The 16,422-nt window shown below is 40.8% G+C and overlaps 2 long non-coding RNA genes across 6 annotated transcripts; one reads left to right on the forward strand and one right to left on the reverse strand.

The window, feature by feature from the left end:
- The first annotated feature begins 567 nt into the window (after nucleotides 1–567).
- On the forward strand, nucleotides 568–5,583 carry LOC134463640 (uncharacterized). 5 transcript variants are annotated; one of them, XR_010037781.1, is made up of 6 exons: nucleotides 568–1,096; nucleotides 1,796–1,855; nucleotides 2,410–2,497; nucleotides 2,788–2,913; nucleotides 3,581–3,666; nucleotides 4,359–5,583. It is a non-coding gene; the product is annotated as an uncharacterized LOC134463640 (long non-coding RNA). The 5 variants fall into 5 exon arrangements; XR_010037780.1 differs by having other exon boundaries at nucleotides 2,413–2,497; XR_010037782.1 differs by having other exon boundaries at nucleotides 2,418–2,497.
- A 5,191-nt stretch (nucleotides 5,584–10,774) lies between these two features.
- On the reverse strand, nucleotides 10,775–15,997 carry LOC134464391 (uncharacterized). Its single transcript, XR_010037874.1, has 6 exons — nucleotides 15,823–15,997; nucleotides 15,309–15,380; nucleotides 14,587–14,638; nucleotides 14,045–14,281; nucleotides 11,760–11,818; nucleotides 10,775–10,898 (listed from the first exon to the last, which is right to left on the reverse strand). It is a non-coding gene; the product is annotated as an uncharacterized LOC134464391 (long non-coding RNA).
- Between the last annotated feature and the right edge of the window lie 425 nt (nucleotides 15,998–16,422).

Below are 16,422 nucleotides of genomic sequence, written 5' to 3' on the forward strand. Positions count from 1 at the left end.
GCATAAACAAGAATTAACTGCATCATGGCTGCGACAAGCTCACTCTGTGGCACAAGTAGGAAGCATAACCCGCCCTTTATCAAACACTGCCCGCCAGAGACACACGCACGCACACACACAGACCTATTTCTGATGCTGTCCAGTTTTTCTGTTTTCCCTTTTCTCTTTGCTGCATGTTTCGTATTCTCTATGGTTATTCTGCCGCTTTGGTTTCACTATTGTCTCCAATTGTGTTCACCTGATACATGTTAGACAATGGAGTTTTTGTGTGAAGGATTGTTTGATGGTATGCCTGGGTTGAGTAGATAATCGGCTTAATAATAACAGGGGACGGGAGAGGAAAATGATAGAATATGGAAAATGGAACCTGGAATAGGCCTGTCACGATAACAAATTTTGCTAGACGATAAATTGGCCAAGAAATTATTGCGATAAATGATAATATTGTCTTCTATGTCATTTTCAAAAAACATAATGACAATGGGATAAAAATGCGAATACACCCTTTCTAATTTTGAAAGCGTCGCAGCAGGGGGTGCTAGATAGAGGGGTAGATAGAGAGCCTGATCTCGAAGGATTGCGTCTCATTTATCACGCAAACCAAACTCAAAATTGCGTCAATATAAGGACGCATTCTCTTTTATGTCACACATGCGCAGTGGCCACTCTGCTGTCTGGAGCCCCCCTGACATCTTTGTAGCCTAATTTACTGAAAAATAAGCCGTTATTCATGTTGCTCCACATAACCGCGTATTGCAACTTCATAATTAAATCCCCACAACAAAATACTGAGCTTATGGGCTATTTTAGTCACATTTTAGTTCCTAGACAAAAGTCTGTTTTGCTAGGATATTAATAAAATAACAGAAACTGTTTTATCCTATACGAGAGCATTTGTAGTATTTGTCCAGAAGACTTTTGTGGCTGAAAACCATTCAACCAGTAAGGTTTTTGAAATATTCATTGTAAATAACCCTGATGTACCCCCACTGTTTATGATGATGTCATTTCATCGCGACCTCCATGCATTGGATTGTGGATTTGATTGTACTGCCTGCAGTCTGATGTGGTTTGGCTGAGCTTTATTCATCAATTGGTAAGTTAATCTGATAAATTAGATATTTATGATCTACCCTATTTGAATGCTTGACACAGCGGCACATCGGGATGATCATGCAATTTGTGTATCACACAATTCCCACTTCATTTGCTAAGCTAACTTGGTTTTACGAGCTAGCTGCTTCTACACCCGTATTGTATAGCTCGCGTGATTTGTGATGTTAACAGTTTGTTTAGTCCATAATTTATTATGGTGATTGTTGTTTATATGCGTGCCATCTCAGCCACATCCACCTCTGGTTTGCATGTAACATCAAAATTAGCTGCAAGTTCAGTGTGGTGCAACTAAGTTAGCCTAGCTTTACCAAAGGTGTTGTATGTTCTCCCTTTCCAAGGTCTCTGGCTTTTCCAAATTCGACATTAGCTCATTTTGCATCACTAACTAATCAGTATTAATGTGTATTTTGTGTGCAAAGTGCCGTTGAAAATATCTGAAAAAGGAGATCTGAACAGAAATAAGATGAGCTATTAAGTCACACCAACCTAATTGTCTCTTCTAAGCTCAATCTTCTCGTTGATTTAATGCATGTTATATTTTCCATCCTCTCCACAGAATATGACAACATTGTCTTCATATGGCTGTTTGTATGCATTATCTAACTGAAGTTGTGTGTGGTTTTTCTGTTGCACATTTAAGAAACTTACTATTTCTTTTGGTCTAAATCTTACTTTACAGTTTTACGTCTCCAGTTTTCCCTGAGGTCCAAAATATTCAGTGGAGTGAAACTGTTGATGGGTAAGTAGTAGTTTCATTTAATTCATGCTGTGTTTTTTAACTGAAGTACAACACAAATCTCAATCCCTCTTTATCAGATCTCATTCTATCTGGTGACATTAGGATATAATTATCAATATTATAAATGCAGTTTTTAGGCATGTCCTTTGTATGTTCACAAAACCTATGAATGAAAGAGAGGGAAGACTAGGAGGGGCCTAGCAAAACCAAAGAGGCACATTAATACTGTAAAAATGACAATGACAGCATAGACGAGCATCATCATATTGGCTGAGAGGACACTATGATACCTCTTCCTTACGATGGTGAATAGTAGATGAGCTGGATAAAAGAGGGGTTAGAGTTTATGCAAATAGTCTTCCCTTAAAAATATCTACCCCCTGCAACCTTGTATGGAAATGGTCTCATCTTGAAAATCACTTGTATTGATATCATTAATACAATTGCTGAGGGGGTTAGTAGACTTAAGTCAGTGATGTGTATTTCCATTGCATTGGTTAATGTGCAGTCTGTTCAAAGTAAGATTTAATATCTATTGGTTGTGTTTCTGTCAGAAGTACAGTGCATTACCAGGCGAATACACCGGTGGCGACAAGATCAAGCGACAGAGAATCGCTGGACTGTGCAGCAAGAGTGATAGAAGTATGTCCGTTAAAAGCAGAATGCAAGCAGTCCAACATTCCAATTGGCTGTGGCGACTGTTGCAATACCACATCATAGCTAATTTGAATAATAAGTAAAACTACAAACTGTCGCTCAAGTCGCGCGAATTGCCTCTAGTGGCCCGAATCACTTTTGTTGCGCGACTCAATGCAAAGTCAATTACTTACGTCGCTGGAATCGCTGATGTAGTGCTTGGTCTATTTGTGACGGATATGTTGTGGTAGGCTATTCACCTTCTATTCTTGCTATGGTTCATTCTTCTGTTTCAGCAGCAAAATGTAACAAGCTTGTCCTGGAGGACTGCTCTGATGGGGAATGCTGTGGAGGAGAGACAGGCAGACTGTGGTCCATCGTGTGTGCTCCCAGTGCGTTAATACACGGACAGTCCTTTTTAAGTAAGATTTCATATCTCCTGGACCAATAATGAAAATTTGTATTGATCAAACAAAAAAAATGAAGGAGGAATAATATCCATTTATATAATCATTCAATGTGTCATTATGCATGTTTTTGTAATTTCACAGTGACACTTTTACATGTAGTTAAACACATTTCATATACAGACAAAAAATGTGCTAGGCTCCAGTGCTTGAGATTGTGACTGATGTAGACTTTGCAGCTGCACATTTAGTCCACCAGATGGCAGGATTAAGCTTACAAATCAAATAGTTACAATTAACAAAAGGCTTGACCTCAATGGGTGGCTGAACTGGTAGAAACACTTTTAGATGTTATGTTTAGTCATGGGAACTTGTGCCCAAGTCATGGAAAAGTCATGGACATTTGTTGGTTAAAATGTCTTTGAACTCTGATTGGTTGCGTTTCTGTGAAAAGTGGCACATTTAAAAAGATGCATTTCTGCATGTTGCTGTCTTTCTTTAGCCTCCTAGTTTCATAATCAAAAAGCAAGTTCACAGTAAGTAGTTTGGTATTTTGGGCAGGTCTTTGATGTGCAGATTTAATGTAGTGGTGCGCTGCTTTCTTCATCTACACCTTTCTTCATCCACACCTACTGGTGCTATCACAATAACTGATGTACACTTCTATCTGTGTTGTTTTCAGGTGCAACCAGAGGAATAATGTGATTGAGAGGAAGAGTGGCCCCATACATTGCTTGACCTGGAGCCTACCAAAGTCTAAGGTCTCAGGTAGGCAGCAATTGTGGGAATGTTGTTGGAATGTATTGTGTGTTGGCGTTACAGGGCATTCCACTCATTTCTTTGTGGTTAGACGATTCAATGTCATGAATGTCAGCCAAATCACTGGGGTAACATACTGTATGCTTTTAAACTAACCTTCTGTCTAAATTGGAAAAAACACTACTAACATGATGTTTGCCCAAGTATTGACACTACATCTTATGTGACATTTTTATGGTCGCCCTTTTACATGAAACTTAGTATGTTTCATAAGGGGCCAGTGCACAGTATGTTAGCATTTGACCACCACTGTTTGAGGTGCTGAGGAAATATCTTCAACTCCTCAACATGATGCAATTTCAAATGCCTGAATCTGGACTCATGTACCCTCCACAAGCCGTACACAAGTTTTGATGAGCCTGATTGAAATTAAGAGATGAAACTAAGGTGTTCACTCTTAAATTAGAGCTGATACTAATAGTATTACTGATAGTAGATACTAATAGTATTACTATCTCTCACAGTTTGTAATCATAATTTTAGCATTCCTGTTTAATGATGGAATGCTCTTGCTGAGGACTGCTGATTCTGCTGTGTTGTGTTTTGTAGTTGGTGTTAATGTTGTTGTTTTTTTTATATGGCCATATGCACCGTCATATATTTACTCATGCCCATGCATGTATATTTATTTTGTTTTGCAGGTGTCTCCAGAAGAACACATCCCAATGAAGACCCCAGTCATAGTCATCAACTTGACAGCTCAGCCTGTTACTTGAACTGTGTTCTTAGAGCCAAGTGTAACTGAGGTGTTTCCACACAGTCTGTCCCCCTTGGATCTTGAACTTGCCACCACCTAGTCAACGCATCGGTTCGGGTATGGGAGGCACAGCACGATACCGCTGAGCTAAATGACCAGTCCCATAGCTCAGCGCTGCTGGTACTGTATGAGGCTTCGGGAGGGAGGTTTACTATCCTTCCACGCCACACTCTGCTAGTTGGCCTCCGTTACACAAGCTCGAATAATCCAAGCAGTCAATCCAACTTCTTCAGCACTGCCTTTGAACACTATGAAGAACCACTCAAAACCACTGGTCCTAGACCACATTATACTGTTAAAGGTCCACTGTGTAGGATGGTGATCAGAGCAGGTATTGCAGCTGTGCTGCTCATTGCAACTGTGCTACCTATTGTCCATTTTGACATTTGAATTTTCAAGAATTTTACCAAGTATTTACTAGTATGTACCAATATTTACTAGTATGACCAAAATACAGTACATTATGCAACTAAATTCAAGATGGTGGACAATGGACTCCTTTCATGTTTTCATGAAAAGTGTAATTTTCCCAGTCATAATGAATACTCAGAATTTGATGGTGGTAAGTATTCTGAAAAAGGTTACATTTGTGAATGGCCTGAATGAATTCTGGAAAGAAACTGCTTAAAAATATTACACAGCGTACCTTTTAACATTTCATCTGTAGTAACAGAATGTAGCGTTTCTCAGCTGCGACTCAAACCTAGACCCTCTTTCGTGGTGGTTGTTGTAATGACACACTAAAGCGATAATATCTGCATGAAGCTGCTCAGAAAGTGTCACTGGATATATACCTTGATAAAAGCAACAGAATCTTCAAAGAAGAACAGATACAAAATGGGATGCATGCATCATGACATTCCAACTGGTTGCAGTGATATTCATGGAAATGTCTAATGCCTTTTCACCATTAACTTAAACTTCTTTTATGTTCTGTTCTTGTCTCTTTGTTATGATTGAATTAGGAGTTTTAATTTACACAAAAGCTGACACATGTCCCACCTTTCTGTTAAGACTTGGTCCTAAGTGTTCTGATTTGTTTGCTGTTTTATACCTTGTGAATATTGATGATTTTTTAATGATTTTTTAATAAACTGTTTTGATCATTACATTGCACGTCTTAGTTATTTACAGGATTTTGGTCACAGTCCCTGGAGATGTGTGGGTTTAGGTGCGTTGCACAAGGGCACTTCAGCTGAGGATGTCGGGCGAGGTAAAGCTGGGATTCAAACATGCAACCCTCTGATCTTAAACTCATTTCCTCAAGCATTAGACCACGACTGATCACCTTGTTTTACTGGTGATTTCATGTTTAATGCAATAAATAAAACATCTTAGCATTGATGATGCCCTTAGTAATTACTGTCATTGTCTTTTAAAGTATGATCACCACGATTTTGGTCATGGTTATAAGGCCAAGTTAGGCTAACACTGACTTGAGGAGTCTTCAGTGCAGCATATTGATAAAGTCCAGACACTGAGTTAGTTGATTCAATACAGTATGGACAATGAGTCTTTGGGCTGCATTATGAAAGAGAGCTGGCCCAAAACCTGGTTTAGTATGTGTTGGTGTTGAATACTCAATAGAAATGCAGGAGCAAAGTGAAATGATATCATGCAGTCTTGTACATTCCTTATGATGTTTAAAGACTACATTCACCATTTCTAGCTACCTTCTAGGCCCATAAAATGTGGTAAGCTATGACATGCTGATGTGTGCTTACAACAACTGTAATCCAATCATGGCATGTAGTTCATGGAATTACATATTACTTGGGTCTCGGATTAAAACTATGCATGTGACATAAAATAATGTTACCTAAAACATTTCTGAAATCTAATTGCACTCTGTTGCATCCCTTTTATGATAAGAAAAATACAGCCACATGAAATTACACCATGCAGTCTTTTGTACACCCAGGGGCGCAACTACAGTATATGCGACGAATGCGTTGCAGGGGGGGCGCCAGAGAGAGAGGGGCACCAAAGGGAGGGCATTGGAGGGCGCCAAATAATGGGTTTTTTTGGTGGGGGGGGGGGGGAGGGGGGGTGGGGGGGGTGGGGAGGGGGGACCTAATAGTTCTTGCATACCCCCCCAGAAATGAGTAGTTGTGCCCCTGTGTACACCAGTGATACACATATTTCAAGACTACAAGACCACTAGGATTCTATCACCATTTCCAGATACTTTATAGGCTGGTAGAATGTTGATTATATGCTGCCAGGACATTCTGACATGTCCATACAACAACTCACCCAGGCATGGCCCGTATTCTAAAGAATTGTATTATTTGAACCCAAGATTTAAGCCATGCATGTAACATACAATAATTTCCTGAATTATGCTGTGTAATCTAATTGGAATTTACACACTCACTGGTTCTGTAGCACCACCTTATACACCACATTTTATCCTTAATCCAACAGGGGTTTCATCATTTTCAGTTTGTTTCATCATTTTCAATTTGTGTAATCCCTAACAGTAACATAATGTTCCACGTGCTTATATTTGTTTTCAATAACTGCCCTATAACTCTATTACAGGCTATTCATTATGGAATTCGTGATAATTAGGGTTAGGGTTACCATTTCTAATTTCCTTTTATTGCAGGATGACAAAATTTGGTATGCAACATCAATGTGTAACGAAAAACATGGGATTGGAGTCTGATTGTGGATTACTCATTGTTAAACTCAATAGCGCCCCCTAGGAATTCTTTTTTTGGACATTTTTGGCACCATCTGCTGGCAACATGCAACAATCTGGAAATCTAAAATTTGGCATAGAACATCTTTGTGTCTCCCAGAATAAGTAAGTTAAGTCAAATTACAGATTTCCTAGCCACAGACTCTGTAGCGCCCCCTACAATTTCATGCACTTTCTCTCTTTTTGACAACTTTGGCCCCACCCCCTTGGAATTCAAAAGTACATACAGACTTCATATTGGATATGTCACTTATATAGGTCACACTGAACATGTGAGTGAAGTCAAAATGCAGCCAACACATTTGCAGACTCAATAGCGCCCCCTAGAAATTCTATTTTTTGTCAGTTTTTCCTCATTTTTGACCCAGTCTACAGCCAACACATAAAAAGGTAGAAGCCTGCAATTTGGTACGTTAGATCTATGTGTCACACAGAATAGGAAAAATAAGTTAAATTACAACTTCCATGTTCACTGGCTCTGTAGCGCCCCCTAGAAATTCCACATTTTTTATTTTTGGCCCCGCCTCCCAGTCACATACAAGCAGGTAGAGGGCCAATATTTTACAGATATGTTTGTCACTATAGCCTCTATCAAAATATGTGCCATATGTTGACATTCCATGAAAAAAAAGGTGTTACGCCTACCAAGCTGTAAATGGCTCCTTCGCTTCTTTTAATGGTACCTTTTTAGGATGGCTGTGGGCTAAGCATCGACAGAGCATGAAAATTTGGTGTAATAATTTTTTTTTTTTGCAGATCATGTATTTCTGCATCAAGACAAGTCAAAATAAGAATGTTTTGATGTTTTTTGACCAATTTATTGACTTTTAAGCATTAAAAGTCACAACCGTTGGATGCCAAAATTACACATGGCAAGCATTTTCCCTTCCCCACAGTGGCTACTATTAGTCAAATGCCTGAAAAATGGTTAATATAATTTCAGCACATATCCATTTGTCAATTCAAGTACATATTGGGATGTATAAGTGGGTAATAAATGATTTATTAACTTAAAATTACCAACCGTCATAGCCGTTTCCTACCAAAATTATGCATTTCCAAGCATCCCAGTTTGCCCCACAGTGGCTACATTGACTCAAATACCTGAAAATTGGTTTATTTCACCACAGCACACATGGCTTTGTCAATCCAAGCACATATGGGGATGTTTAAGTGGGTTTTCAATCATTTATTTACTTATAAGTATCAAAAGTCTTAGTCGCTTGCTGGCACAATTATGTATTTCCAAGCAATTCAGGATGCCCCACGCATGGCTATTGAATCAAGCGTCTAAATCTTGGATTATTTCCTATCAACTTGCCAATTCAAGTGCATATGTGGATGTTAAAGAGAGTTTTAAGGATGTATGGACATAAAAGTAGGCTACCAAAAGTCATAGCTTGCTGCCAAAATAAGCATATACGTTCCCCCCAGTGGCTACATTGAGTCAAATCATGCTGGATTATTTCTGCAAGGCGTATGTTCACCTATCAATTAAACTAAAATGTGGATATTCAAGTGGGTTTTGAATTAGGCTATGTAAGTTATGTGTGTAGGCAAAACATACCTATTTTTACAGAAAAAAAACGAACTGGCAACATATCCAAAACGGTCTCAGATTTGACATTGCAAAACTGTTTTTTATTTTTATTTTAGAATGGCACACATCTGGCCTATAAGCACAACTCAAAATACATATTTACAAGTGGGTTTTGAAGGATCCAAGCCAGGAGTATTAAGACAAAATGCCAAAATCAAAATCTGAAATAAAGTTAGGCCAAACTAAATATTTGTTTTGTGTGTAATATTTTTAGTATTATTTCCAGAGTAATACTAATACTACTGCTGCCCATTAACAGATGTTAGGAGACCTTTTTAATGAATGCTTACCACCGTCATGAAATTCAAAGTAGGCTATTTGTTATGACCGCCATTTTGAATGTCCAGAAATAGAATTTTTAGCTGCAAAACTTACTGTACTTTGGTCATACTATTAGATATCACTTTAGGCCTATTATTTAGTAATTAATCATGAAAAGATCTAATTTGGCAATGGGCAGCACTGTTTCAATGAGCAGCATAGTTGCAATACTCTGGCCAACATCCTACACAGCGCACCTTTAAGTAGACCTAATATGTAACGAATTGGTCATTGCCATTCTGGTAACAGCTAATTTAGGTCTACGGGGTAGTGTTTTAAAATGTTACATACACTCTTCTCCATCATCATGCATGGTAGTTCATATTGTGTTACATATGAATGAGCTGTTTCATTGGCCTGGGCCCACTCATATTCCTCTGACAACCAAATTTCATGTTCAAGTCTTGTTACAACATACATTAATGGTGTATGTGGGCCAACTGTGTAATACACACATTTGAAATGATCCCATGGGCTGCATGAAATTAGGATTTTGCCCCCAGTGTTATGTACAATAAAACTGTAAACAATACGCTACACACAGAGCTGTCAAAGTCTAGCCATACCAGACGTTTATTTCACTGAACTCGCATCCCAGCATGCCCTGCACAAATGTTATTATGTCGTCTTCAAGTAGCATCAGGAAATATGAAATATCAGCACAGGCAACAGAGCAGACATAACATTTCCCCCCTCCCCAGGGGAGACCCAGGAACAACATTCATATTGTCAGAGTACATAGTCCCTGAGATGGCCTGGATGGGCCCTTGTACGGGCCGGTCGCCTCCAGGTCTGTTGCAGTAGGCGGCGGCACCTTGCGAACACGGCGGAAAATGGCGGGACCCAGCTGCTCAGTCACTTGCAGTGGGGCAGAACAGAATGACTTGAGCTTGTGGCCCCGGGTAGGCCTGCGGATCCTCAATCAGTCCAGTGGAGCAAGTGTGGGGCTTTTAACCCTGTGGGAGCGGTCAAAGCACTGTTTCACTCTGCGTTGATGAGTGGCGACCCAGCTGCTCCAGTGTCTGGTGTCGCGCACCATGCGGGGCAGATGGTAGTGGGCCAACAGGGAACTGCAGACTATCCAAAGGTAAAGGCAGTTCGGTCTAAGTTTAATGTGAAGAGACTAGCACATTCTATTAATTTAACATATACTCAACTCCAAGCTCAAACCTGATAAAGGCATATAGTATATTGACAATTCAGAATTCAAAACAAGGACCAACCAGATGTGTCAATTACGTAAACTTTGACAAAGTTTTGTATAAAAATCACCTGTCACATCGACTTGACTGGTCCCTTGAAGAAGAAATATTACAGACTGTACACAATTCAGAATCGTTGGCAGGCATCATTAATGTATCACAGCTATTCAAACCACCTGAAATAAAATATGACTTATAGTGGATCGTGTAGAATTATACTGTGAGTTTGCATACAGCCTCTGGTCATGCCATGACCAAGTGAAGACGTATGGCAGTTCTTCAGTCACTTGGTCATAATTCGGCATCCTGGGATGGGAGAGAGGAGGGACGATTTGGCATGACAGTCTGGTAGATGAAGATGTTGGCGAGTCTGGAGTTGCGGAAGCAGATACTCCTGTACCTCTACCCGGAGGGCATCAGACTGAACAGCTTGTATGCGTTGTGGTATACATCACTGACAATAATCAGTCCTTCATAGGTGAAGCAGGTGGTAAATGTCTTGCTTGAGGGGAGTGGGGTCCCAGAAGCCTTGTTGTAGTCTGTGCAGCTTCCACCCCACATAGTGATGATGAATCTACGGAATTCGGTGACACACTGGAAACAACATAAAAAACAGGAGATATATATTTTAAACAAATATATACATTTTTTTTTAAAGCAGGAGATATATACACAGAAACATATACATAACAATCTCAAATTAAATACAGAATCAGACATTATAATGGCTTTCCACTTGTTGCTGCATTTGGGGAAATGATACATTTTTTTAGTGTACTCATCCCTCTCAACTTTCAAGAAGTTTGTGGAGACTCATCTCGTCTGAGAGAGCTCCCCTACATAACAAAGCATTCATTCCTAATCTGTAATTCATAACCCTATGCACTTACTTTATCCTGCTTACACACGATCAGTAGGTCTTCAGTTTTACAATGGTTTACTTGTATACAGCTGTCCTCTGTGTTCACCCCACACTCTGATCCACATGGATACACATTTGGATAAAGTGTCTGCTAAATGCATTGTAATGTAATATAATGTGATAAAATCACAACACCAAAACAACAACTAAACTGTACTTAAGTTAACCTTCCTCTACTTGGTGGGTTAAAAGATGTCAAGTAGACATATTCTTTTCAGCTTTACAATGTAGAGGGGTGATATTTGTGTGGAGATCTACAAACACAACTGGGAGGTTAGCATGGTCCATTCTGCAGGAGCAGCACTGAGCAATGTGTGCGGTGTGGGGGAGATAATATGGTTAGGTTGAGAAATATGGTTAACTACTTCTACTGTGATCCACCTTCATAGTACACGGACGTAAGACACTTTACCACTGACAGATATTTGGTTGTCTATTGACCCCAAGTGATGGCCTTCAAAAACATCACAGGCAGGATAATGGAGCGCAACTTGAAAAGAATATGCTTTTTCGACAGATAAAGTAAAACATACCTGCAACCAAACTGGCAGCGTGTTCACTCATCATCTCCTTAGCACATACCCGTTAGAATCTGTGAAAAGTGTAACATGCAATGAAATTAGAGTTGTCTGCCTGTATTGTGAAACTCAAACATTCTAATGACTAATCTTGCGGAGCGAGTAATTAGTGGTGTGTGTGTGGAGTCAAGTCAGTTATATTGTCATTTTCTTCATATGCACAGGTTATACAAGTAAAATGAAATTCTCACTCTATGCCATGTCAGGAAATAGTCTGTAAATGTCAGTTCTGTGTATGTCTGACATTAGTGCAAGACAGGACACGTAACACTAGTAACAATAAAGTAATTAATTAATAAATAATTACAACAAGCAGCGTTGGTGCATTGTATGTTACAGAGGCCAGCAGTTCTTGGTAGTGGAGGTCTGAGGTAGAGTAGAGTAGAGTAGAGTAGAGTAGAGTACTTTTATTAATCCCGAAGGAAATTAAGGTGTCTGTCAGCTTACATAAATACACAAATACAAAACATACACAAGACATTATACACATAATTGAACATTACAGGAAAAATATATCTTGAGTACTACCGCCACACATTATCTCACATACACACATGTTCTCTCTCTCACACACACACACTTCACACACACATTGTCCCACCCACACACACACACACACACACACAAACCCACCCACAACCCCCCTCCCACACCCACACCCACACCCACACCCACACACACACACACACACACTCATCCCTGCACAGACACAAGGTCCTGGTAGGGTGTCATGTTGCATACATTCACACTCACAGAAAAACAAAATAACCATGTTAAGTACACATACAAGAGCCAAAGAAGTTCTAATTATTGTCCATGCAAAAGCTGAGTAGTTCACGGCAGCTATTCCAGGGGGTGAGGTAGCTGAGGTGGGGTGTAGTGGGTTATTGTTCTGTATTGGGCAACCCTTAAAGTGTCCAAGGTAGTGCAGGCGCTTGCTCCGGGGGGTGGGGGGTAGGGGGTAGGGGGTGGGGGTGGGATGAAGTGTAACTGTTCAGTAGAGAAAAGAATCTGGAAGGGGGGGGGGTGTGTAGTGGCTGCAGTTTGAGTGTTCCAGTGTGGGGGGCTAGTTTATGCAGTCCAGTCACCAATGACAATCTCTTTAATTGTCTCTTTCTGTGTGGTGTTGAAGAGCTGGATGGCCCTGGGGACAAAAGACTTCCGTAGTCTGTCTGTCCGGCAGGGGAAGGCCCGGAGTCTGTAGCTGAACAGGCTCCTCTGGTTGGCCAGAAACGGGTGCAGGAGGTGTCTGTCATTTTCAAGTATTGAGTGTAATCTGCTAAGTGTCCTTTTTTCGGCTGTGGTTGTGAGATCCTCCAGTTCCATACCCACCACAGACCTAGCTTTCCTCACCAGCCTGTCAAGGCGTCCAGCGTCCCTCTTCCTAACGCTACCTCCCCAACAGGCAATAGCGTAGGTGAGGACACTTGCCATGACAGACTGATAGAACATCAGCAGGAGCCTGTTGCAGACATTGAATGATCTGAGCTTCCGTAGGAAGTAGAGCCTGCTCTGCCCTTTCTTGTAAAGAGCATCTGAATTGGCAGCCCAGTCCAGTTTGTAGTCCAGGTGTACTCCTAGGTACTTGTAGGTGTTGAGTACCTAGGAGTACACCTGGAGGTAGGTAGTGCAGGTAAGGTGCAGGTAAGGTGCAGTCACATGGTGCGGTTCCATAGGAGCTGTCTGTGTGTGTGTATGCGTGTGCGTGTGTGTGTCCTTTCCACGAGGGACAGGATCAACAAGCCGGTATGTACAGTATGATGTCAAACGCAAACAGGTCATTTGAGTAATCTGGGTCTTCACTTTTTCCCTTGGGTGCTCAGTGTAGGGCCTCTAAAACTTGGTCGAAGTAGACAAATACTGAGGCACTCAAGGTAACATTTTTTTCTTTTATTACTTGGCTACAATGCCTACGTGTTTCGATCCTTATGTCCCTTCCTCAGGGCATATGTAAAAATTGTAACCTTTAGGAGTTTAGTGCCTCAGCATTTTTCTACCTATGTATGATGTGGTGTATGTTGTTGCAGGGTCCAGACAGTTATTGTTGGGTAGTGTATGAATGGGATAGTGGGGTAGTGTGTTTAGAGAATGCCAAAAATCTGCACATAAGCAGTGTAGTCAGTAGATCCACATCACAAGATGAGATTCTGGGGGTGAAATGGGATGAATTTGATGTGCAAAATAGAAAGACCACAGCTGACCGACCAGTATGACAAAATGTTCAGTTTGTGTATGCTTACCTGCAAATTAGTCTCTGGAAGTAGGAGGGGGAGGGCTGGATTATCTGACGGAGGCTGGACAGGATGAATTCCATGGGAATGGTTGAAGAGGGCAGTCGGGGTGCCCGGAGTGTCATCACTACCCCTCGCTGCAGCTCCTGGATCAGCTGGGTTGTTGGCACTGCCTGGGCTGAGGAGCTGGATTTCTGTTTTTGCCATGATTGGTAGACCCTTTGAATAACTTGTTACCAGCATGATCTATGTAGGTGGGAACAAGCAAAATCCACAAAGATGGTGTGTATACAGCAGGGGTGAAAGTAGTTTTCATGTCTTACAGGTGCTATAGCCCACCCATCCCCACCCTCAACCAAACAAAATAAACATGAGCACTACAGATCTATAACTGACTCTTTCAGGTGTCTTCATAGGACACTTGTCTCAAATGGCAGTGTATGTGTTTTTCCACACCTTGCTTTTTCAGATGAGGGTTTTTGTCCAGCATTAACTCTGTTCTCTTACCAGCTATGTGCTGCTGCTGTAAATGTTATACCAGTCATACACACCTGTGCGCAACGGTACACTTTCAGATGCCTAGGAGCGATGCGATGGAGATGCCTAGGGAAATGCAGACATAACATATGATGACCATATGATCACAAGACTACTACTACTACTACTGTAACAAAACAACAACAAAAAACACAAATAACAGTACTAAAAACATTATGGTAAGCTTATTTAGTCACACAGCATCTCATTCATATGCAGTTAAAAAAAAACATGAAAAAATAAATAAAACAGCCCCACCCAATGAAGTTCGATATAGAGTTGGGGGAATTAGAATATGTAATGGAAATGGGCCATTTTATACAGAGAAGCATTTGAAACAAGGTAGACACAGTTTTGGCTGCAATGCTAGGTTGGGTGCCATGGTCAATAGGACTTTTTTTTTTAAATTACTATGACATTATACTTTAGCTGACGCTTTAGTCCAAAGCACAGAGTATTGGTTACAGTCCCTGGAGCAGTGTGGGGTTAGGTTACATGCCTTGCTCAAGGGCACCTCAGCCATGGAGCAAGATAGGGAGTGGAAAAGTGGGATTCTAACCTGCAACCCTCTGATCTGACGCCCGCCTCCTGCTCTAGGCTGCCTACTTCATGTATAGATGCAAATGTAAGTTCAAACACATTTTACCTGCATGTACAGAAAGAATGGAATTTGAACTTGAAACACCTAACCAAACCTGTAGCCTACACACACAAAATGACTGCCCATGTAGCCTACCTGGGACAGAAGCACCAGCTCAGTAGGTTAATGACAGAACCAGTCCGAAGCAGGTACAACATATCCTGTCACCTGAAAGTTGGGGGGGGAGAGAGAGAGAGAGAGAGAGAGAGAGAGAGAGAGAGAGAGAGAGAGAGAGAGAGAGAGAGAGATTAACTTAGTGAACCTGTCAAGCAAGTGCTCTGCTCAGAATGAGATTTCAGAGTACATATCGCGCTATTTACTCTCTTTAGCAGAACTTTGGCGCATCTGACGTCGTTTTCAAAGTTCTGCTTGCTTGATGAGGCCGAGATACCGCTTGTAAAACCAAACAGTATATAATTATGGACAGAATAATTTGCCACGGGAGCAATAATGGGTAGGCTAGGCTAGGCTACACAGTAGAAGCAGCTGGCTGGTAAAACCAACTGTGACAGTCAGAAAAGTTTGGCGACTAAACCAATGATGTGACCTGGAAGACGCATTCAAATATAGCAGTTAATGCACATTCACCTTATCAATTAAATTAACTTACCTCCAGTCCAATACGGTCCAGCTAAACCCAGTACATGGGAATGCAGTCCGTAAAATCCACAATCCAGAGAGTGGTCGCAATAAAATGACATCATTGGTGTAGTAGCAGAGGGAGGGGGTCTGGGGATTTATGAATGAAATATTTGAAACTATTCAAAACGTTGTAGGCCTAGAGGTTGTTGTGCGCACATCACGCTCTGGACAAATTTATGTCAATGTTTACAGGGTTCGTTTTAATTCAATCAAACAGAAAAAGACTTGCTAAAATCAAAACTTGACTTTAACAGCCCAAAAGAGCTCATTAGTTTGTGAGGACTTAACAGCATATTTATAATGAGTCGTTACGTTAAGCAACGTGAATAACGTTTTGTTTTTGTTATAAATAGGCTAACAATAAAGCCTCCTGGCCTTAAAAGATAGTGCTGGCTACTGCGCATGTGTGACATAGAAGAGAATGCGTCGTTATATCGACGCAATTTTGGTTTTGGTTTGCGTGATAAATGAGACGCAATTCATTCGAGATCACGTTGAGATAGAGAGATAGACAAGGTAGACAGACTGAAAATTAAAAGTACACCAACGTTTAAGCATCATTGCGCTG

This window comes from Engraulis encrasicolus, chromosome 15 (assembly GCF_034702125.1).
Source record: "Engraulis encrasicolus isolate BLACKSEA-1 chromosome 15, IST_EnEncr_1.0, whole genome shotgun sequence".
NCBI lineage: Eukaryota > Metazoa > Chordata > Actinopteri > Clupeiformes > Engraulidae > Engraulis > Engraulis encrasicolus.